Here is a 24391-nt window from a genome sequence, read left to right as displayed (position 1 = left end):
GAAAGGTATGGAAGTAACCATGCCCCAACTATGCTGGAAAAAGTCCAACTTCATCTGCATCTAGCACATAATTTTAAAACCTTCACAGGTTATACATTAAAGTTAAAATTGCTAAAAGTTACCATCATAACATGTAATTAAAGCTACTAAACATGTATTTGCATTTAAGGTATATAAAAACAGTAAAAAAGTGTTTTTAGTTAAAACTTATAAGAAGGCATAAAAATATACATTTTTCTTAAGAATAAAAAATTGTCTTAAAATTAAATAAAATAAAGTGAATGGTTTCAGCAAATTATAAAAACATTGTAGAAATTAATCCTGCAAAAAAAACAAAACTGTGTAAAAATGTTAGTTAAACTCAAAAGGGTATTATATGGGTTTTTTTTTTCTATAAATTAAACACTAAAATTAAAGCACCAAAGTTTTCTTAAAATGCTAATCTACTCTTTAGCAAAACTTGTCAAGGGTTTTAAAAGGTATATAAAAACCTCACTTCATGATCAAACTGGTTAAAATTAAATAGGATTGTCTATAAGATTTCATTAAAATTCGGGTTAACATTACTAGCAAACTAATGCAAGGGTAAAATTTAACTTTCTTAAACAGGATTTTCATGTAATAGAAAAGGCTAATAAATGGGTTTTGCTTTCCCAAATTTTTAGCTCATTATTTTGGCAAAACAAAACAAAACAAACAAATCCTCAAAAACCAACTTAGGGTAACCTAAAATTCTATTTCATAATATCAAGTGTTTTAAATTTCAAACGTATTTAATACGCTTCCCAAAATCAAACCTTAGTGTCAAGGTTGTCCTTCCTAACCCCTGACTTTTGGGTGCGGCACAGGGCCTCTGAAGCATCTGGAAAACAGGTAAACAGAATTATTTAACATGCTTAGGTACATAAAATGGCAAAAATGATGTCTAATAGGTTATATTTTAGGGAATAATATTATTATATTAATATATGTTCCAAAACTGTATGGTATGTCTAAAGTTCTCATGTCCAAATATATGCTATTAATCACAATGAAAGCTGTTATGTTAGGTTATTGTAAACCACAGAAATAACCAAATTTCTTTGTCAACTGTGTTTCTAATTGTACCCAAACTAGACATTTTGTTATTTACAGACAATTGTTATTTTGTTTTAATTCTCTTCAAAACATGATTTATAATCAAGCTGTATCACTTTAACAAGTGCTCTCAAATGCAGGCTTCTCACAACAACAACAAAATATACAGAACTCATGAAAAGCAAAATGTTTATAAATATCAAGCAAAACAAAAGTTAATAAAATGGACTAAACTAATAAAACACAAAAACAAGTTTTTACCTTTTGCTGAAAACACTGCTAATCCTTATTTTATTTTTCAAAGTCAAGAAAATTTGTCTTAAGCTAGCTAAAGCCTTTAACAGCTAGGCAAAGTATACTCCTGTAAACTGAATTTAAAGTGTCTTTCTTTCTTTCTGCCCAGTTCCTCTAAAATTTAAAAACCAGTTATAAGTATTCTTAAATTACAACAACATAGTTGTTTGCAGAAGCACAATAAGAACCTGTTTTATTTTGTAACAGAACACAATTAAAAAAAAAAAAAAACAAAACTAGTTATTTTACCAAGGCTTTAACTGGAATGGTATGCTCTCCTTTAAAAAAATCAAACAACTTATAAAGTCAACAAAACCCTTGAAAAACTGACCTCGTGTTTTGTGTACACAGTCCCTGTACAGGGTTTCTAATCTAGGGTAAGCAAAAAATGTCACTTTCTAACAGGCCAGGAACCCCAAGTGATCTTAGAACCTCCAGAAAAAAAAAAGCTCAACTCATAGGTATTTAATGGTACAAATCCATCCATGGCTGGGCTTGACTTTAAAAAGTCTTATCTCAAATTCCTTCTAAGAAACAAAGTTCCATCAAAGCCAATTTAAAAGGCCTAGTAGCAAATTCTTGCTGCACTGTATATAAATAATTAAGCCAAGTATAATAAAGCAAACCAATCCTACCATAATTTGTCTTTTAATAAAAATGGGAAACTGAAGAAAGAAAATTATGTTTCAAAAACTGTAGCTCACCTATTGTTAAATTCTAGTCTGGCCTAATGTTTTTGGATTTTTATTATTTGCTACAGTTGAAATTATATCCGTTACAGAAATTAACTCCTGCTTACATCACACTCAAATCAAAGCCTAAAAAGTTAAGGAAGCCATCCCTAACAGTCCAGAAAAACATCCTAAATATTAATGTAAATAAATAAAAAATCTTAAGCTGAAAATCATAAAGAATAAGTAATGGAGTAAAAATTACTCATTTTATTCAATCTCACCCCTAGCTCACCAAATACTTTTTTTTTCATTTCTACCTCTCCTTTTAAGCCAAATATTAAAATGTTTTTAATAAAAATTATTTACTATGCCACCCTTTCAGGAATTGCTTTACTCACTCTACTATTTGCAGTAGGACTATCTATTACAACACCCTCAAGGTAAAATATCAGACAGAAAATCTCAGTTACTGTAACATTTTGCTCAATTATTATCTTCACAGCAGCAGTAATAGTTACTAACAAAAAATAATGCATAGGCCTTTCCAGGTTTATTTTAGAGAAATACACCTGAGAGAGGCTTTTGGCCGAGTTAGCTTAGAGGCCCTTTTTTTTTTAAAAAAATCTTTATTTATTTACTTACTTATTTATTTATTTTGTTACAGACTAAGAGTTTTTAAGGATTTAAGGCGGGAGAGTTCATTAGTGGTTTGGACTGCCTCTGCGTTTCTTTGTTGTGCTTATCTGGGAGGGAGAGTTTTGGGTCTGTTCCCATACATCTTCCTGCTGCTGCAGGCACACTCCCTGAGTCTGCTTTTAACTTCCCTATCTTAGTGCACCTGAAATTAAGGCCCACCGTTTTACTGGGGCTCATTGTATGAGGGTGAAGTTAATAAACGTGTCTTTAGCTGTCAAGCCACCTTTCCTGTTTCTTTCCTCTTTCTTTGATTCTTACAACTATAAGGCTACAGTAATAACAAAGAATGTGGGAACTGAACAATGAGATCACTTGGACTCGGGAAGGGGAACATCACACACCGGGGCCTATCATGGGGAGGGAGGAGGGGGGAGGGGGGAGGGATTGCATTGGGAGTTATACCTGATGTAAATGACAAGTTGATGGGTGCTGACGAGTTGATGGGTGCAGCACAGCAACATGGCACAAGTATACATACGTAACAAACCTGCACGTTATGCACATGTACCCTAGAACTTAAAGTATAATAATAATAAAAAATAAAAAAAAAAGAAAGTATGGCATTGGTTAAAGGATAGATTTTTTTTTAATGGAACAGAAGAGATAATCCAGAAGAAGGCCCCAAAAAGGTCCATGGAGTGTTTACAAATGTCTCAAGACAACTGAATTGAGAAATATTAGTGGTGGTTTGTTTTTTTTTTTTCTGAAAACCTTTCTTTTGTTTATATTTTACTTCATTACTTTCTCTCTTCTTCATCAAACCTCCCTTGGCTATTGTCCTTCACTCAAAGGCACCCACTCTTGCTTGTTTTGTGAATGTCTATTTCACTATTCATATATTTATTTCCACATATGTGAAAGTGTGTAATATTATTGTGTGTGTGTGTGTTAAATTTACAGAAGTAGTAGTATTTGGTCACAAATCTTGCTTCATTTCTTTTTTTGAAGGTAAGAATTATTTGAGCTTTATTTTCATTGCAGCATGTAGATTTGGTTTATTTATCAGATGCATGGATAAACTCCTTTTTTATGTGTATACTGTATTTTACTTATGAAATCTCCTAGTGGTTACTTTTTATTTTGAAATTATGCTCAATTAATATTCAATTACATGTTTCATTGTGCATTTATATGAGTTTCTGCGGGCCTATATCTAGAAAGGAAATTACAAAGTTGTAGAGTACAAGCGCTGTAGGCTTGATTGCTTTCCAAAGAGGCTGCACTAGCTTGCATTTCTATTAGCAGTGTAAGAGTGTTTTCATTTTTGTACATTGTCATCAGCACTTGATATTGTTTGTTTTTGTACTTTTTGCCAATTAAATGTGTGTAAAGTGGTATTTTAATCAATGCTATGACTACAACTGGACATCCATATGCAAAAATATAAAATAAAATTTACCTGAATCACACACTTAATATAAAAATTATTTTAACATGGATTATAGCTCCATGGATTATAATTAAATTAAAAGCTACAAAACTTATGAGAAAACATAGGAGGAAATCTATTGAACTGGACTTAGGCAAAGAGATGTAATACCTGAAACTAAATCATGATTCATTGAAGAAAATGATATATTAGACTTCCTCAATTTTAAAAATCTTTTCTTCCCAGGGCTAAGAGTGGAGACAGACTGGATTTTGCGAGGTCCCCTGTGTACTTCTCAATTCCTCAAGGTAATCATATTTACTCTTGATCAGGGTCTTCACCCCCACCCTTCTGCTGACTTGAGGCTGTCTTCCTCAGGCCAAGGACATCATCTCCATGAAAGGCTCTAAAAGGATATCAGGGGATGGAGAAGGTTTTTGCTACCTGATATCCATGCATGGGACCTCTCAGGATTCACACGAGGGGCAGGTTCTTTGAGGCTCAGTCTATCTATAGAGGAAGGCTACCTTTGTCCCTTCTCCGGATTCTCACCTTAATGCATGCTGGAGCTGGAAATCCTCTCTCTGCTGACTTGAGTCTAAGGTGAGGAAGCCTCACCTCCCTCAGGTCCCAGAAATAAAGTCTACGGACATCACAATTGGGGAAACCTGCCTTGGGCCACACAGGGCTAACAGTACAGGGAGGGCAGGGCTAAAGCTCCCTATATCTGTGGCAGGAGGTCCCCTCAGTCTTTCCTTAGAGTCCTTACCTTGAAGTATGTGGGGTAGAGGACAAGAGTATCCATTCGCTGATCTGAAGTTCCACCCCTCAGAAAAAGCCTCACCTCCCTCAGATGCCCAAGAGGAAAGTCAGAAAAGTCCTTATCTGTGTACTTTTTCTGGGGCTACTCAGGTCAAATAGCAGGGGCAGGACTAGGCTGGGGCAACCTCTACCTGTGATGGAAGGTCTACTCTATCCTTCTTTACTGTCTTTCCCTTGATGAGTGAATGCAATTAGAAAAAAAAAAAAAAAAAAGTCAAATTAAAAAGTATAAAATTTTATAAGAAAACATAGGGTAAATCTTAAGACCAGGAATTAGGAAAAGAAGTCTCAAAAATAAAACCAAAATTCAAAAAGAAACAATATATCAGACGTCCTCAATAATTTAAAAAATTAGTTTTGAGAATGACAATGTTGAGAGCAGAAGAAGTCAAATGACAGGTTGGAAAAAATCTTTACAAGTTATGTATCCAAAAAGCACCTGTATCCAGAGTATAGAAAAGGCTATCAAAATCCAAAAATTTAAGATACAACAAAAAAGAGAATTTTAGACCAATATCCCTGATGAACATCGATGAAAAAATCCTCAATAAAATACTGGCAAACCGAATCCAGCAGTACATCAAAAAACTTATCCACCATGATCAAGTGGGCTTCATCCCTGGGATGCAAGGCTGGTTCAACATACGCAAATCAATAAACGTAATCCAACATATAAACAGAACCAAAGACAAAAACCACATGATTATCTCAATAGATGTAGAAAAGGCCTTTGACAAAATTCAACAGCTCTTCATGCTAAAAACTCTCAATAAATTCGGTATTGATGGAACGTATCTCAAAATAATAGGAGCTATTTACGACAAACCCACAGCCAATATCATACTGAATGGGCAAAAACTGGAAGCATTCCCTTTGAAAACTGGCACAAGACAGGGATGCCCTCTCTCACCACTCCTATTCAACATAGTGTTGGAATTTCTGGCCAGGGCAATCAGGCAAGAGAAAGAAATCAAGGGTATTCAATTAGGAAAAGAAGAAGTCAAATTGTCCCTGTTTGCAGATGACATGATTGTATATTTAGAAAACCCCATCGTCTCAGCCCAAAATCTCCTTAAGCTGATAAGCAACTTCAGCAAAGTCTCAGGATACAAAATCAATGTGCAAAAATCACAAGCATTCTCATACACCAGTAACAGACAAACAGAGAACCAAATCATGAATGAACTCCCATTCACAATAGCTTCAAAGAGAGTAAAATACCTAGGAATCCAACTTACAATGGATGTAAAGGACCTCTTCAAGGACAACTACAAACCACTGCTTAGTGAAATAAAAGAGGACACAAACAAATGGAAGAACATACCATGCTCATGGGTAGGAACAATCAATGTTGCGAAAATGGCCATACTGCCCAAGGTAATTTATAGATTCAATGTCATCCCCATTAAGCTACCAATGAGTTTCTTCACAGAATTGGAAAAAACTGCTTTAAAGTTCATATGGAACCAAAAAAGACCCCGCATTGCCAAGACAATCCTAAGCCAAAAGAACAAAGCTGGAGGCATCACGCTACCTGACTTCAAACTATACTACAAGGCTACAGTAACCAAAACAGCATGGTACTGGTACCAAAACAGAGATATAGACCAATGGAACAAAACAGAGCCCTCAGAAATAATACCACACATCTACAGCCATCTGATCTTTGACAAACCTGACAAAAACAAGAAATGGGGAAAGGATTCCCAATTTAATAAATGGTGCTGGGAAAATTGGCTAGCCATAAGTAGAAAGCTGAAACTGGATCCTTTCCTTACTCCTTATACAAAAATTAATTCAAGATAGATTAGAGATTTAAATGTTAGACCTAAAACCATAAAAACCCCAGAAGAAAACCCAGGTAATACCATTCAGGACATAGGCATGGGCAAGGACTTCATGTCTAAAACACCAAAAGCAATGGCAACAAAAGCCAAAATTGACAAATGGGATCTAATTAAACTAAAGAGCTTCTGCACAGCAAAAGAAACTACCATCAGAGTGAACAGGCAACCTACAGAATGGGAGAACATTTTTGCAAACTACTCATCTGACAAAGGGCTAATATTCAGAACCTACCAAGAACTCAATCAAATTTACAAGAAAAAAACAAACAACCCCATCAAAAACTGGGCAAAGGATATGAACAGACACTTCTCAAAAGAAGACATTCATGCAGCCAACAGACACATGAAAAAATGCTCATCATCACTCTCCATCAGAGAAATGCAAAACAAAACCACGATGAGATACCATCTCACACCAGTTAGAATGGCAATCATTAAAAAATCGGGAAACAACAGGTGCTAGAGAGGATGTGGAGAAATAGGAACACTTTTACACTGTTGGTGGGACTGTAAACTAGTTCAACCATTGTGGAAAACAGTGTGGCGATTCCTCAAGGATCTAGAAGTAGAAATACCATTTGACGCAGCCATCCCATTGCTGGGGATATACCCAAAGGATTATAAATCATGCTGCTATAAAGACACATGCACACGTATGTTTATTGTGGCACTATTCACAATAGCAAAGACTTAGAATCAACCCAAATGTCCATCAGTGACAGACTGGATTAAGAAAATGTAGCACATATACACCATGAAATATTATGCAGCCATAAAAAAGGATGAGTTCGTGTCCTTTGTAGGGACATGGATGTAGCTGGAAACCATCATTCTCAGCAAACTATCACAAGAACAGAAAACCAAATACCGCATATTCTCACTCATAGGTAGGAATTGAACAATGAGATCACTTGGACACAGGAAGGGGAACATCACACACCGGGTCCTATTGTGGGGAGGGGAGGGGGGAGAGATAGCATTAGGAGATATACCTAATGTAAATGACAAGTTAATGGGTTCAGCACACCAACATGGCACATGTATATATATGTAACAAACCTGCATGTTGTGCACATGTACCCTAGAACTTAAAGTATAATTTTTAAAAAATCCAAAAATTAGAAAACATTTTTAAAATGGGCAAAATACATCAATAGACTATTTTCTAGAATTGACATACAAATGTTAAATAAGCACATGAAAAATTATCCTACATCATTAGATTTTAGAGAAAAACAAAGTAAAATCAAGGTAGATGCATTATATTTTTGAGGACTGCTGAAAAATATACTGACATTACTAACTGCTAGCAAGGATGAAGAGCATCTTGAACATTATTGCATTTCCTGTGTGAGTGTAAAATTGTGCAGTCACTATCTGAAAATTTCTTTTATTTCCCCCAGACTTCTTTAAAAAAAAAAAAAAAAAACACATTTATTTTAAGTTCAGGAGTACATATGCAGGTTTGTTACATGGGTAAACTTGTGTCATGGGGGTTTGCTGTACAGATTATTTCATCACCCAGGTATTAAACCTAGTACCCATTAGTTATTTTTCCTGATCCTCTCCTTGCTCCCACCCTCCAACCTCCGATAGGCTTCAGTGTGCGTTGTTCCTCTCTGTGCATCCATGTGTTCTCATAATTTAGCTCCTACTCATAAGCGAGAACATGCAGTATTTTGTTTTCTGTTCCTGCGTTAGTTTCCTAAGAATAATCGCCTATAGCTCCATCCATGTTCCTGCAAAGAACATGATCTCATTATAAACATACACTTACCATATGACTCAGAAATACCATTACTGGGTGAAATAAATTTAGAAACCTTATGTTCACACAAAAACCTGTACATTAATTTTTATTGTCTTATTTATGTATTTATGTATTTATTTATTTTGCAGAGATGAGGGCTCACTATGTTGCCTAGGCTTGGCTTGAACTCCTGGGCTCAAGAGATCCTCCTGCTTCAGCTTCCCATAGTACTGCGATTATAAGCATGAGTCACCATGCCAGGGCCAAAAACCTATATGTGAATGTTTCTAGTAGCTCCATTCATACTTCCAAAAGCTGAAAAATATGAAATGTCTTTCTGTAAGTGAAAGGATTAACAAATTGAGGTGCATGCACACAATGGAATTCTATAGACCAACAAGGAGGAATAAACTACTGACATGCACAGCAAGTTGGGTTGAATCCCCTATGCCTCATCTTTGTAGTCAACTAACAGCCTCCTCCAAGTCCGTAGTAATGGTGATCTGTTTTTTGTATCTTTTTACCTTTTTCAGAATATCTATAAATCAGATAATACAATGCTTTCATCGAACGAGCTCTCTCTATATTTTTCCAACCAGCAATAAATGAGAGTAGTTCCTTTTGTTTCACATTATCTCTTATATCTGATATTTTAGGATTTTTTAGCCACTCTAATTAGTTTGTAGTAGAGTCTTATTGTGGTTTAATTTGCACTTCCCCAATGATAAATTATGCTGAGCATCTTTTCATATATTTTTGTGATCTGTATATCTTTTTTATTGAAGTGTATTTTCAAATAGCTTGCATATTTTTAAATTAATAGGCTTTATGTTTTAGAATATTATTATGTTTTACCAAAAAAAATTGATAAGAAAATACAGAGTTCTCACATATCCACTAACCTCCCCAAAGTTTTCCGTATTGTTTACATCTTGTAATGTGGTACACGTGCTGCAACTGATGAATGTATGTTAATATATTATTATTAACTAAAATTTACAATTTAGCTAGGGTTCATTCTTTGTTTCACATTCTGTAGATATTGACAAATACATAATGTCATGTATCCACTCTTACAGTATCACATAGAATAGTTTCACCCTCCCAAAATGCCCCTGTGTCCCATCTAGTCATCCCTCTTCCTTGTTCCAATGAACCTCCAACAACAACTTATCCTTGCATTGTCTCTATAGTCTTGCTTGTTCTAGAATATCATAGATTTGGTATGATATACTCTATAGGATTTTTTTCACACTTTAAAAACCTTTATAAACAATTTTTTAAAATAAACAAAATAGATAAGGTAGTAGTGAAACCCCATATATCCATTACTCAGATACTGCAATTTCAAGATTTTTTAAATTCATTTTTAATTTTTTTACTATAAAAATATATGTACATATTTATGGGGTACTTGTGAAATTTGGTTACATGTAGAGAATGTGTAATAAACAAGTATGGGTATTTGGGATATCTATCACCCAAGTTTTTATCATTTCTATGTGCTGGTGCATTGCCTGCTTTCTCTTCTAGCTATTTTGAAAATTATAATACATTGCTGTTACTACAATCACTCTACTCTGCAATCAACATTAGAAACTCTTAATTCTACCTAACTGTATGTTTGTGCCCATTAACCAACCTCTCTTCACCACCCCAACCCCTGCTGAAACCATTCATTCACACTCCCTAGTCTCTGGTATCCATCATTCCACTTTTTACCTCCATGTCATCAACACTTTGTCTCACACATATGAGTACGAACATGTGATATTTGTCTTTCTGTGCCTGGTTTACGTCATTTAACATAAAGATCTGGAGTTCCATCCATGTTGCTGCAAATAAAACTTCTTTCTTTTTATGGCTGAATAATATTCCATTGTGGATATATACCACATTTTCCTTATCCATTCATCCCTTGGTGGACATTTGGGTAGAATCTATAACTTTGCTATTGTGAATGGTGCTTCAATAAACATGAATATGCAGCTATTCCTTTGACATATTGATTTCTTTCCCTTTGGATAAATAGCCAGTAGTGGATTTGCTGGATCATATGATAGCTCTTTTTTCAGTTTTCTGAGAAATATCAATACTGTTTTCCATTGCATTTGTTCTGATTCACATTCTCACAACAGTGTATAAGAGTTTCCTTTTTCCCACATCCTCACCAGCATCTGTTATTTTTTTGTCTTTTAATAATAGGCATTCTACCTATGGTAAGATAATATCTCATTGTGGTTTTGATTTATATTTACCTGATGCTTAGAGATATTAAGCATTTTCCCATACTTGTTGGCCATTAGTATGTCTTTTTTGGAGAAATGTGTATTCTTGTCATTTGTCTATTTTTTCATGGGATTTTAAAAAATTGTTGCATTGTTCGAGTTCCTGATACATAGTCCCTTGTTGGATAAATCATTTACAAATATTTTCTTCCTTTCAAGATGTTGTCTCTTCACTTTGTTTATTGGTTCCTTTGCTGCAGAAACTTTTTAGTGTAATATAGTCCCATTTGCCTATTTTTGTTTTTGTTGCATTTGCTTTTGAAATCTTAGCCATACAATCTTTGCCTGCACCAAAGTTCTGAAGAGCTTTCCTTATACTCTTCCAGTAGTTTTATATTTTCCAGTTTTACTTTTAAGTAAAATCTTGAGTTGTCTTATCTCAAGTTGATTTTTGTATATGGTAAAAAGTAGGAGTCCAGTTTCATTCTTCTGCATCTGTTTATCCACATATTCCAGCACCATTATTGAAGAGGCTGCCCTTTCCCCAGTGTATGTTCTTGATGGTTTTTTTGAAGATCAGATGGTTGTAAATACATTGATTTGTTTTTGGGTTTTTCATTTCATTCCATCGTGTCTACTTTTTATGTCAATGCCATGCTGTTTTTGTTACCAGAGCTTATACAATATTTTGAAGTCAGGTAGTGTTATGCCTCCAGCATTTCTCTTTTTGCTGAGGACTGCTTTGGTTATTGTGACTCTTTTTTGGTTCCATACAAATTTTCATTTTTTTTTCTAAATCTGTGAAAAATGGCATTGATATTTTGATGGAAATTGCACTGACTCTGTAGATTTCTCTGGAAGGTATGGTTATTTTAATTATATTAATTCTTCTGGTACATGAGCATGGGATGTCTTTCAATTTGTTTGTGTCCTTCACAATTATTTTCGACATGTTTTGTAGAGATCTTTTTTCTTGTAAAGATCTTTTACCTCCATTTTAATGATATAATTTTAATACCCTTTCAATTCAGTGTATCTAGCATCCTAGGATGGTCTTAGACATACCAGAATCAACAGACATCTTTGCTCATCATGTCTGTCCAGGGCATCAAATCCACCTGGCCAGATCAGATCCATACATTCCTTCTTTAAATGTAAAGTTTCAAAACTATCTTTGTACTTTTACAAATAAAGACATTTTAATTATGGTGAAATATATATAATAACAATTTTACTATTATAAATGGTCTCCAACTCAATCCAGGTTGCTGTGAATGTTATGCTTTCTAAGCACACAGTTCCGTGGCATTAAGTACATTCACATTGTTATGCAACCATCACCAACATCCATTTCCAGAACTATTTTGCCATTCCAAACTGACACTCTTTATCCATTAAATAACTCCACATTCCCCACCACCACTCCTACAACTTGGCATTTGCCATTCTACTTTCTGTCTGCCTTAATTTGTCTATGCTAGATACCTCACATAAGTGGGATTATAAAGTATTTGCCCTTTTTTGATTAGTTTATTTAATTTAGCATGTCTTCCAGGTTCATTTATGTTGTAGTGTGTGTCAGAATTTCCTTCATATTTAAGTCTGAACAATATTCTGTGGGTTGTCTGTACCACATTTTGTTTATTCACTCATCTTTCAGCAGACATTTGGGTTGTTTCCACATTTTTGCTTTGGGGAATAATGTTGCTATGTATGTGGGTGTACACATACCTGTTAGGGTTGCCATTTTCACTTCTTTTAGATATATACTCAGAAGTAGAATTACTAGATCACATGGCAATTTTATGATTAATTTTTTGTGGCACCATTAAACTTTATTTCACATAAACAATATCGTTTTATGTTCATAAACATAAGCTGTCTTTCCATTTATTTGAATCAAGGGGAAGCAAAGTGCCAACTATACTTGTTTTGAACTGTCTAGATTAGTGTCTTCACTGTGGTGGAACTGGATTGGCTTGCCTTTGGATCCTGCTGACACTACCCTGGTAGGGGAATCAGAGCACATCCCACCTCTGCCAACTGGGGGATGGAAGATCAGCTGTCTGCTAGGCTCATCTACACCATCCTTTGGGAAAATTGTTGCCTGCTTCTGCCAGGTAAAGAAGGAAGGCTAACTCCCTGCTAAGCCTTGACAACATTACCTTGACAAGGGAATCTGAATACCAGCAGCTTCAGCAACACAGGGGATGTGAGATCATATCCCCAGTCCTCCCTGATAAAACTAAGTGGTAGGAGGGAAGGGGAGAAGAGGTTATTGGCCTTTGTCTTTTCATGTTTGGCTAGAATAAGACACGTATTGCAAAAAGCTTTTCTGTCATTAGGCCAAGCTGTTCCTTCTCTTTTGGCTTTGGGCAATAGGTTTTCCTTGGAAGATTTTTGTCTTTTTTGTTGACAGATCTGGATTGGAAATGTCTGCAGTGCCCTATCTGGGATATAGGGGAGGCAATAAGAAAACCCCCAAAACTCACTGTCGTGTTGTTCCTTGAGTCCCAAATCCCTCTGTAGTTTACCTTCTTTATTCCACCTTTCAGAGTCACTTGATGCTTGTTTGAAATGTTTTGGGCAAGGTTTTTAAGTTGTAAGGTGGAGGATATGAGATAAATGGGGCTATGCCATTTTGGTAGCATCAGAAGTGTTTTGGAATATATATTTTTAAAATACAGATAACAGACAAAAGATTAATATCTGTAACGTCCAAGGTCTCCTACTGATGCTAATAAAAACCAATTCAATAGATAAAAATGTATTGAGAGGATATATATAGGATATTCACAAAAAAGTAAATCTAAAATGTCTACAAGCATGTTCAGACTCATTAGTAGTCAGGAATATGCAAGTTAAAGCAATAAGGATATCACTTTACATTCATCAAACAATTAAATAATCACTAATGCCAGCTCTTGGTGGAAATACAAATCAAAAGGAAACTTTCAAAATAGAATAGATATACAATTCACTAAAATCTTTTTGGAAATCTATCTGATGATACTTACTAATATAGAAAGATAGAACCCTCACTTATTAGCACACTAATTCAGAGGAATCTATCTCATAGGTACAAAATGCTCTAGAATTCCCGAGGATGTCTTGGATGTTAATTTGAAGAAAAAAAAAAAAAAAAAGAAACAAAGTGAATGGTCATTCATTTGGAGGCAGTCATATGACTGGTGATATACCGTACTATAGAATATTATGGAGATATTAAAATAACGAATTAGAGTTACACAAGGTGACTGGAAGAATTTCCACAAGGTAATCTAATCTGAGAAACTACAAATGCAGGAAAATGTATAGGATAATATTTCATTTTTAAAAAATAACCCCCCAAAAAAACCCAGCCACATTCATTATTTGTGAATGAATGTATGTAAGTTGTGTGTTGTTATATATATATACATACACACACACACAAACATACAAACACTATATATATAGTTTTATATATGTGTGGGGGGCACAAATAAATATGGAAGAATATGTATTAGGTTTTTAACAAGGGCTTCCATGGTGTGTGTGTGTGTATCTCACAAATACTTACACACATATTTAGTGATTTGGGTTACCAGGCAGGTACTAAGTTGGAAGAATTGGAAATCAAACAACATAAAGAATAATTTAAAACAAATGAATATGTGAATATGAGCACAGATAATGCATTTATGTAAAATTATATATGTAAATAAAATAAATTCATAAAAATAAAACAAAATGGATTACTTGTAAGAAATGAGGTTTTAGAGATTGTTGATTATATGAGAAAGGCACCCATATAAGATAATTCCCTCACTTAAATTGGAAGTGTAACAAAATGAGCTTCCCTATGACCTTCAATCATTAAATTCCATGTGGATTTGAGCAAACAATTGATATTTGGAATTATGTAAATTAATATTTTTCAGCCTAAGACAAACTTGATCCTTCCTTTGCTGAAGAAGCATCAGATAATCCATCTGAGTTGTAAATGTGGATTCTTTAATCTTACCAAAAAAAGCTGCATGCATTCTGACATTTTCTGGTAACAACAAACTTTCACGATACTGTTCTTTGTTCTCTATTGAGTAATAATTCAATGAAATATCCAGAATAACTTATATGTATAAGTTATAAGTACATAAAGTTATACTTATAACTCAAAGTGTAACTATCACTCCAAATGGGAAATTAGTATCCTCCCTCAAATTAATTTATGTAAATTAATATTGGCCATCACAGTAGTTACTGTGGATGTATTCATTCATCATACGTTTATTTTTTCAAGATATATACATTAAGAACCTCCAATGTGATAGACTCTGTTTGAGATGCTCAAAATACAGCAGTTAATACCTCTCACTCTTTTGAATTGCATATTATACTGGAATGCAATACAATTAGCAAATGAGCCAGATAGTTACCAGAGAGTTATAAGTATTATAAAGAAAAACCAAGGTGAGGAAAATATTGATGGAGTGAGGGTGATGCCTGTTTCAGGTGTCAAGGAAAGGCCCTGTGAGTAGTTAACATTGGAGCAGAGACTTGAGTAAAGTGGGGTGGAGTCATCTTGAGTCTAGGAGAAGAACATTCCAGGCATTAAGATCAGCAAGGATCGAAGTTCTAAGGCAGGAACAAGCCTGACATGTTCAAGAAGGTGTGCAGTGTTTCTATAACTAAAGCATCATGCAGGAAGGAGGGAGTTACAGCAGGGGATATGGGAAACAGACAAGAACTAGAAGAAGCAGACACTACTAGGACATGGAAGGAGTTTGGTTTATATTCCAAACATGACAAGGTGCTACAGAAACCTGCTGTGAAAATGTGGAAAATATGGAGGTTTGTGGAGAACTGAAGGGACCCAGTTAGCTTGGAAGCTGGGAAAGAATTCTAAAGGTAATCTAGAGGAAAAAGGCAGCTTTGATTAGCTAACCAATTTGCATCTGGAGGCAAAAATCAGTGGATTTCGGCCACTACTTACAGGTAAGCAGATCTATTTCTGGAGCCCAGTTTCCTTATCAATGCTGAGTTCTGAAAGCCTGTTTTTTTTTTTTTTTTTTTTTCACAATTACATTCTAATGTGATAATTACTTAGTCCGAGAGTTCTTAACTTGGGAGAGAAGGGCTTATTTAAACACATAAAAGGGTCGATGATCCCCTGAAATTACATGCAGATTTTACCGAATAAACTAATTGTTGCCCCTGGAGCATGAATTTTTCTGGCAAGTGAGTCCATGGCTCTCATGAAATTCTCCAAAGAACTTCTCATCCGAAATGTTCAGGGGTGCTGGAAAGATCCACTGCAGTTTTCTCTTGGTCAGGGTGTTTGCATTTGCAATTACTTGTTTTCTCTCTCCCCGGCACAGACATATCAGTAATGAAAGCCAAATTGTAGTATAACTTTTCCTTTAAAACTGCTCTCTTCCACATATGTGTGAGAACATGCAATATTTACCTTTCTGTATCTGATTTATTTCACTTAACATAATCTCCTCCAGGCTCATCCCTGTTGCTGTGAATAACAGGACTTCATTCTTTTTATGGCTGAATAGTATTCCATTATGCGTCAGTAGCACATTTTCTTTATCTATTCACCTATTGATGAACATTTAGGTTGATTCCACATGTTGGCTATTGTGAATAATGCTGCAATGAACATAAGCATCTTTTCAACATATTGATATAGTTTTTTTGGATATATACCTTTATTTGATTATTGCGCATTGTACACATGTATTGAAATATCAACCTGTACCCAATAAATATGTATAATTGTGTGTCAGTTAAAAATAATCATTAAATATTTTAAAACACCGACTCTCTCAGTTGGTAGTATTCAGTGGATCCAAAATTAAAGCATAGAAAAGGGCCATCCTTTTTTGCAAATACAGCAAATTTTCCTCTATTAAGAAACTTTTTAAAGCTCTGGTAGAAACACTTCGAGATGTTTTAAGAAGGACTCCTAAATTACGTAGCACTAAATTCGCCTCACATGTGGTCATGGTCACCTCTCTTCAGGCAATGCAACTCCCTCACAAGGATGTGCTCCATTGTCTAGCATCACGGTGTGCATATTACTTAGGCTTGTCTTTCACTTTCTAAGTTATGAAAAACCAAAGCCAACTAACAAAGATGGATTCATCCAGCCACATGTTCACAAGACGATGGGTACATGTCTCAGAAATATTAGATCAAGGGTCAGGTCTGATGTCTATCTATATCACAACCTGGACACCTTTAGCTTTTCTTGAGTACTATTTTGAATACTGATCAATACTGTTATTGCTCCAGATGGTTTCTTAGAAGTTTAAAAGCCATCCATTGATGTTCTAGTTGCCAACTTGGATACACTGTTTTTGTTTCTTTCAATTTATCCTGTAGTTTTATTTCAAATATGCTTATTGAAAAATATGTAATCCATAAACAAGAGAATATAAAGAAATATAATACTCCAAAGCCTTATTTTTCCCATGCATGGATGTTAGATGATACAATAAAACCTAAAATTAACTATTTTCAACTTAGCTAACTGTTTTATACATGGTTCGTGAAATGCAAAAGCGTAAGTTTTATGTTGCTACTTATGCTTTGAACCTGCATGTGGTTAAAAATGGGACCTTCTTAAGATTATGAGTCACAGAATATATTAGGAACTGGGCATTTTGCTAGCTTTCAGTTAGGTACTGATTTTTTAAACTTTTGCCAAAATAAAATATGCTTTTCATTTTTTCTTTCTACACATGTTATGTTATATAATATATATATTATAGCTGTGAAAGATGCGTGAAAATGTCTAGATGTTCTTGAGTATAGTCTCATTTCACAAGTATTTCTAATTGATTGAATATTTAATGTTTAGGGAAAAATTAATAAGGTAATGACTATTAGTTATTAATACATTATTAGTTTTAGTGAATAAATGATTAGTAGTTTTAAAACATTGATTGAATATGATTTTCTAGATACAAGAGCTTTTAATTTTCTAGATATAAGAGCTTTAATAAGGTATTGATACAATACCTTATTGTTGGTACAATACAATAAGGTATTGTTGGTACAATATTGTTGGTACAATACAATAAGGTATTGTATCTTTACAATACCTTACAATTGTTGATACAATAAGGTATTGTATCAACCCTCCCATCAACCATAAGAAGACCACTCCATCTACATGAACCTCACCTTCTATATCTTGAAGCTGAGAACACTGTGTCTAATTGAATGAGGAAAATGCATAGAGCACTGCAGTAGATGATATACTGATCCAGGAAAAAACAACAAAACAACAACAACAACAAAAAAAAACAAAAAACAACTATCTTCTAGCCAAAGACCTGTAGCCTTGTCTAGCTAGTCTCAGTTGCACACTGTTGGATTAGTGGACAGCCAACTACACAATGTAAACTTTTCAGTGTTACCTGTCTTACCACTTAGCAAATCTGTACATATGCTCCTGAGAGTGAGCACTCTCAAAATCTAGATGTTTCTTAAACTCGGTCTTCTGAAATACTTATATTTTGCTCTTGAATGTCTGAAAATTCCAGTTAGAAAAAGATGAAGAAATTAGTTCCCAAATGTACCTATGACTAACTCCCATGTGAATGCAAGATAACATATTTTTAAAGTTATTAACACTATCTGTGTGATCTCACCCTTGCCTACCTCTTCAGTTGTATATTTTTACATGGTGATTTTAATTACTCAAAAGAGCCCAACTCTTTCCCAATTTTAGACTTGTCCACATGCAGAATCTTTTGACTGCAACATTCATCACCATATTAATCTGTTTTCTGGCTGCTGATAAAGACATGCTCGAGACTGGACAATTTACAAAAGATAAGGTTTAATTGGACTTACAGTTCCACGTGGCTGGGGAAGCCTCACAATCATGGCAGAAGGCAAGGAGGAGCAAGTGCCGTCTTATATGGATGGCAGCAGCCAAAGAGAGAATGAGGAAAATGAAAAAACAGAAACCCCTGATCAAACCATCAAATCTCCCGAGACTTTTCCATTACCATGAGAACAGTATGGGGGAAACCGCCCTCACGATTCAATTATCTCCCACCGGGTCCCTCCAACAACGTGTGGGAATTATGAGAGTACACTTCAAGATGAGATTTGGTTGGGGAAATAGAACCAAACCATTTCAATCACCTTAGTTACTCCTACTCAGATTTCAGGTCTTAGCTTGAAATCACTATCTCACAGGTAGTTTTCTTGACCACTCCCATCCACTTAACTTGCATCTAGTATGCTTATCTCCCATAATTCCTTTTTTCTTTCTCTTCATAGGACTTACCATAAATTGTAAGCATCTGTGTGTGTGCAACCACTAAATACATATCGTATATAATAACCATTAAATATCAGTCTCCCTTCTATAAATTACATAAAGACAGAGATAATGACAATCTTACTCACCCATAATCTACCACAGGGCTTCGAACAAAATTGGCTCAAAATAATCTGTCAACTTAATGAGTGATTAAATCAATCTAGTCCCATGCAAACTAGATTCAAGTCCACTATCACCTTTTATATAAGGTTGGCACATGTTCAAAAGCAAAGTCACATACATCCTTATTGTGGGATAAGAGTGTGATACTAATATAAGTTGGGACCCTCATGGTTCAAACATGGACTAGCCTTGTAACTAAATACACTTAGTCTATTGGCAAAAAAAGAATCATTAACTTCTGTTTATCAGGAAACATAAGAGGGGGTTCAAATAATCATAACCACTTTTCCTCATCAATTTACCTTTCCTCAGCTCTTACCTCTCAAACCATCACCTTAAAACACCCACAAACCTTACCCTGCATGATTTTTTAAAATTACTTTTCTCTTTTTTTCTGTAACACTTTTCTTGTGTGCCACCTAATCTCTGGATTCTTCATAGTGAAAGTCCAGAAATCTGTCTTATAAAAACAAGTGTCTCAGAAAGAGAAATAAATTTAGCAGAAAAATATAATTTTCTTTAGCAGGAGGAATTCAAAGTTTGTCCATTCCATATAAAGTAAAAATAAATCATTAGATAACATGCAAATAAAAACATTACCAAAATATTACTTCCAGATGGAGGAGAGATAAACAAAAATGGCTTAAATTAAATCTTTTAACAAGATGTCCACAATCTGCACCAAGATACTCCCTGGAGTTTGGTTTTCCAGTAGACATTTACTTCAAAGCACCCAGATTTCTCTCAAGGCTTTAGTGTCATATAAGTCTGTGCCAATGCTATATCAAAGGGAATATATAATTTTAATCAGTGTCTGTGGAAGTGTGTGTGATTCAAAAACTGACATGCATCTTGGAGGTAGATTGACCAGAGACCTAGCTTTGTCACTTATTACCTCCAAAACCTTGGGCAAGAAATTTAACCTTTGTTTCCCTCTTTTTAAAAGGAGGATATAGTCAGCATGCCACATACCACAAGGGTTGCCTTTAGAATTACAAATAACACATGGAAATCTGAATAGACCTGTAATAAATAAAGAGATTTATTTAGTCATAAAGAAATCCCTCAAGGAAAACCCCAGGTTCAGAGACTTCACTGGTGAATTTCACTAAAGATTTAAAAACAGAATTACCATGAATCTTTTAAAAAATAGTTTGTAAAGTAGAAACAGATGAAGTGCTAACTGTCTCATTCTATAATACTAAACCAGATTTTAAAAATTACAGGAAAAGAAAACTACAGACCAATATCTCATGTGACTATGTATTCAAAAATCCTCAAAAAATACTAACAAAATCTAGCAAGACAAAAATAATAATATGACAAGACCAAATGGTATATATCCCAGGAAATCAAGATTGGTTTAACATTCAAAAAGAAATTGATGTAATACACCAAACAAATAGAATAAAGAACAATCATCTTAACAGATGTGGAAAGAAATTTCACCAAGTCTAACACACCTTTTCATGATTGAAAAAAAAAAAAAACTCAACAAACTAGGAATAGAGAGAAACTTCCTCAACTTGACAAAGAATGCATAAAAAACCCCTGCAGCTAACATGATAGTCAAATATGAAAGACTGAAATCTGTTCTCCTAATATCAGAAACAAGACAATGACCATTTCTATTCAACATAGAGCTGAAAGTATAACTTAGTGCAGTTAGGCAAGCAAAAGGAGGAAAAGGCGTCCAAATTGGAAAGACAGAAATAAAACTCTCTCTATTGCAGACTGCATCATCTGCTATATAGAAAATCCTAAATAATCCACACATACACACAAAAATACTATTAGATATAATAAATGAGCTCAGCAAGGTTTCAGAATACAAGTTCAATATACAAAAACTCAGTTGTATTTCTATGAACTAGTAAAAAAATTGAAAATGAAATTAAGATAACAATTCCATTTACAATAGCAACAGTAGAATAAATACTTAGGATTAAATTTAACTAAGTAAAATGCTTATACAATGAAAACTATAATACTGATTTGAAAAAAAAAAAGACCTAAATACATGGAAAGGCATTCTATGTTGATGGATTGGAAGACTTAATATTGTTAAGATGGCAATACTGTTCATATTGATCTGTAGAAACAATGCAAGCCCTACCAAAATTCCAACTGTCAGTTTTTGCAGAAATGAATAAGCTGATCATAATTTCATATGGAAATGCAAGGGGCCCAGAATACCCATGACAATCTTAATAAAAAAGAACAAAGTTGGAATTGTCATACTTTCTGATTTTGAAATTTACTTCAATGCTACAGTAATTAAAACTGTATGATACTGACATAAGTATAGACATACAGATCAATGGAATAGACGTAAGAATTCAGAAGTAAATTCACACATTTGTGGTCAATTCATTGTCAACAAGGGTCCTAAGGTAGTTCACAATAGGCAATTCATAGGGATTAAAAAATAGATCAGTGATTGTCAGAGTCTGGGACAAGGAAAAAATGGAGAGTGGTTGCTAACAGGTGTAAAATTTCCTTTCAGGTTATTAAAATGTTCTTGAAATAGTGGTGACAGTTGAAAAATCTTGTGAATATACCCCAAACCAGTGAACTGTATACTTTTAATAACTAATTTTATGATACATAAATAAAATCTTAATAAGAACATCAGCCTAATTTTTTAAAATATTAAGCACAGCCCACATAAGACAAACTTCTTTTTCAATCTTGGCATTAACAGAAACACAGCCCTCACAATCTGGTGCAATTAATAGTACTTAAAATAATAATATTCAATATAATACATTAAAAGTGCCAAACAAGGAGTGTAGCACATAGTGAGAATTCAAGCTCTAAAGACGATCATTTTCATTATCAATTTACCTACCATGTTGACAAGATGCTTCAATGATCTAGGCAGACCAAGACTACCCCCAACATCCAACAGACCAACTGTCACAGGGACAATGGTTAAATTGGAAGTGATGGAGAAATAAAATGAAAAAATTGAAGAATCACATGGATTGGAACCAAAACAAACTCTTTTTTAGTTAGTATGTCAAGTCTCAATTTGTAGTCAATAATCCTTCTTCTCTTCTATTTGTTGGATGAGCTTGTGGTGAATTAATGTTAATTTTTCTTTAAAAGCTTGGCAAAATTTATTACTGAGGTAACCTGAGCTTAGTCTTTGTGTGTGGGGCTTTTTCATTAGAAATTCTGTCTTTTGTGGTAGTTATATTCAGATTTCCTATCTCTTCTTGAGTCTGATTCAACAATTTTGAGTCTTTCTAGGGAATTAATCAATTTCATCTAAATGTTCTAATTTTGGGCATAAAATTTTCATAGTATTCTCTTACAATCTTTTTATCTTCTTTGAAGTCTATAGTGATGTCTTCTTTTTATCACTGGCTTTGGTAATTTGTCTGTGATGGTTGATTTTATATGTCAATTTGTCTGGGCCATGCTACCCAGATATTTGGTTAAACATTATTCTGGATATTTTGTGAAATTGATTTTTGGAAGAGATTAATACTTAAATTGGTGAACTTTGAGTGAAACAGATTATCCTCCATAATGTGTGTGGGTATTATTTAACCAGGGAAGGGGCTTAATAGAATAAACATTGACTTCCTCTGAGTAAGAAGGAACTTTGCCAGACGATTGTCTTTGAACTCGGACTATAACACTTTCCTGCATCTCCAGCCTATTTGCCTATCCGGCAGATTTTGAACTTACACCTCCACATTCAAGTGAAGCTTTTTAAAAAAAAATTCAACTTTTATTCTAGATATAGGGGGTACATGTGCAGACTTATTATATAGGTATTGCACAGTGCTGAGGTTGGGGTGTGGATCCTATCACCCAAGTAGCGAGCATAGTACCCAATAGGTGGTTTTCCCACCCATGCCTCCCTTCCTCCCTCCTTACTCTAGTAGCTTGCTGTTTCTGTTGTTCCTATGTTTATGTCCATGTGCGCACGGTGTTTATCGCCCACTTATAAGTGAGAACATATGTTATTTAGTTTTATGTTTCTACATTAACTCGCTTAGCATAATGGCTTCCAGCTACATTCATGTTGCCATAAAGGACATGATATTATCATTTTTATAACTGCATAGTATTCCATGATGTATATGTACCACATTTTAAAAAATCCAATCCACCATTGATGGGCACTTTGGTTGATTGCATGTCTTTGCTATTGTGAATAGCACTGTGATGAATATATGAGAGCATGTGTCTTTTTGGTAGAATAATTTATATTCCTTTGGGTATATATCCAGTAATGGGATTGCCCTCTCTTAAGTTCTTTGTTAAATCTCCAAACTGCTTTCCACAGCGGCTGAAGAAATTTTCATTCCCAACAACGGTGTATAAGCATTCCTTTTTCTCTGCAGCATTGCCAGCATGTGTTACTTTTTGACCTTTTAATAGTAGCCATTCTGACTGGTGAGATGGTATCTCATTGTGGTTTTGATTTGTATTTCTCTGATCATTTCTGATGCTGAGCAATTTTTCAAGTTTGTTGGCCACTTTCATGTCTCGTTTTGAGAAGTGTCTGTTTATGTCCTTTACTCATTTTAATAGGGTTATTTGATTTTTCTTATTAAGTTCCTTAAAGATTCTGGATATTAGACCTTTGTTAGATGCATAATTTACAAATATGTTGTCCCATTCTGTAGGCTGTTTACTCTGTTTGGCTCTTTAGTTTAATTAGTTCCCACTTGTCAATTTTTTGTTTCATTGGCGTTGCTTTTGGGGACTTAGCCATAAATTATTTGCCAAAGTCAATGTCAAAAAGTGTGTTTCCTAGGTTTTCTTTTAGGATTTTTATAGTATGAGGTCTTCCATTTAAACTTTTAATTCATCTTGAGTTAATTTCTATATATTTAGTGAATGGTAGTGGTTCAGTTTCATTCTTCTTCTGCATATGGCTAGCCAGGTATCCCAGCAGTATTTATTGAACAAAGGGTCCTTTCTCCATGCTTGTTTTTGTTGGCCTCGTCAAATATCAGATGATTGGAGGTGTGTGACTTTATTTCTGAGTTTTCTCTTCTGTAAGAGACACATTGGTCTGTGTGTCTGTTTTATACCAGTGCCATGCTTTTTTGGTTACTGTAGCCTTATAGTATAGTTTGATACTGGGTAATGTGAGGTCTCTGACTTTGTTCTTTCCATAAATGTATTTATTTTAATCTTTGTGGGTACATAGTAG

The sequence above is a fragment of the Macaca thibetana genome, chromosome X (genome assembly GCF_024542745.1).
Source record: "Macaca thibetana thibetana isolate TM-01 chromosome X, ASM2454274v1, whole genome shotgun sequence".
Lineage (NCBI taxonomy): Eukaryota > Metazoa > Chordata > Mammalia > Primates > Cercopithecidae > Macaca > Macaca thibetana.
Note: the sequence above shows the minus strand (reverse complement) of the source record.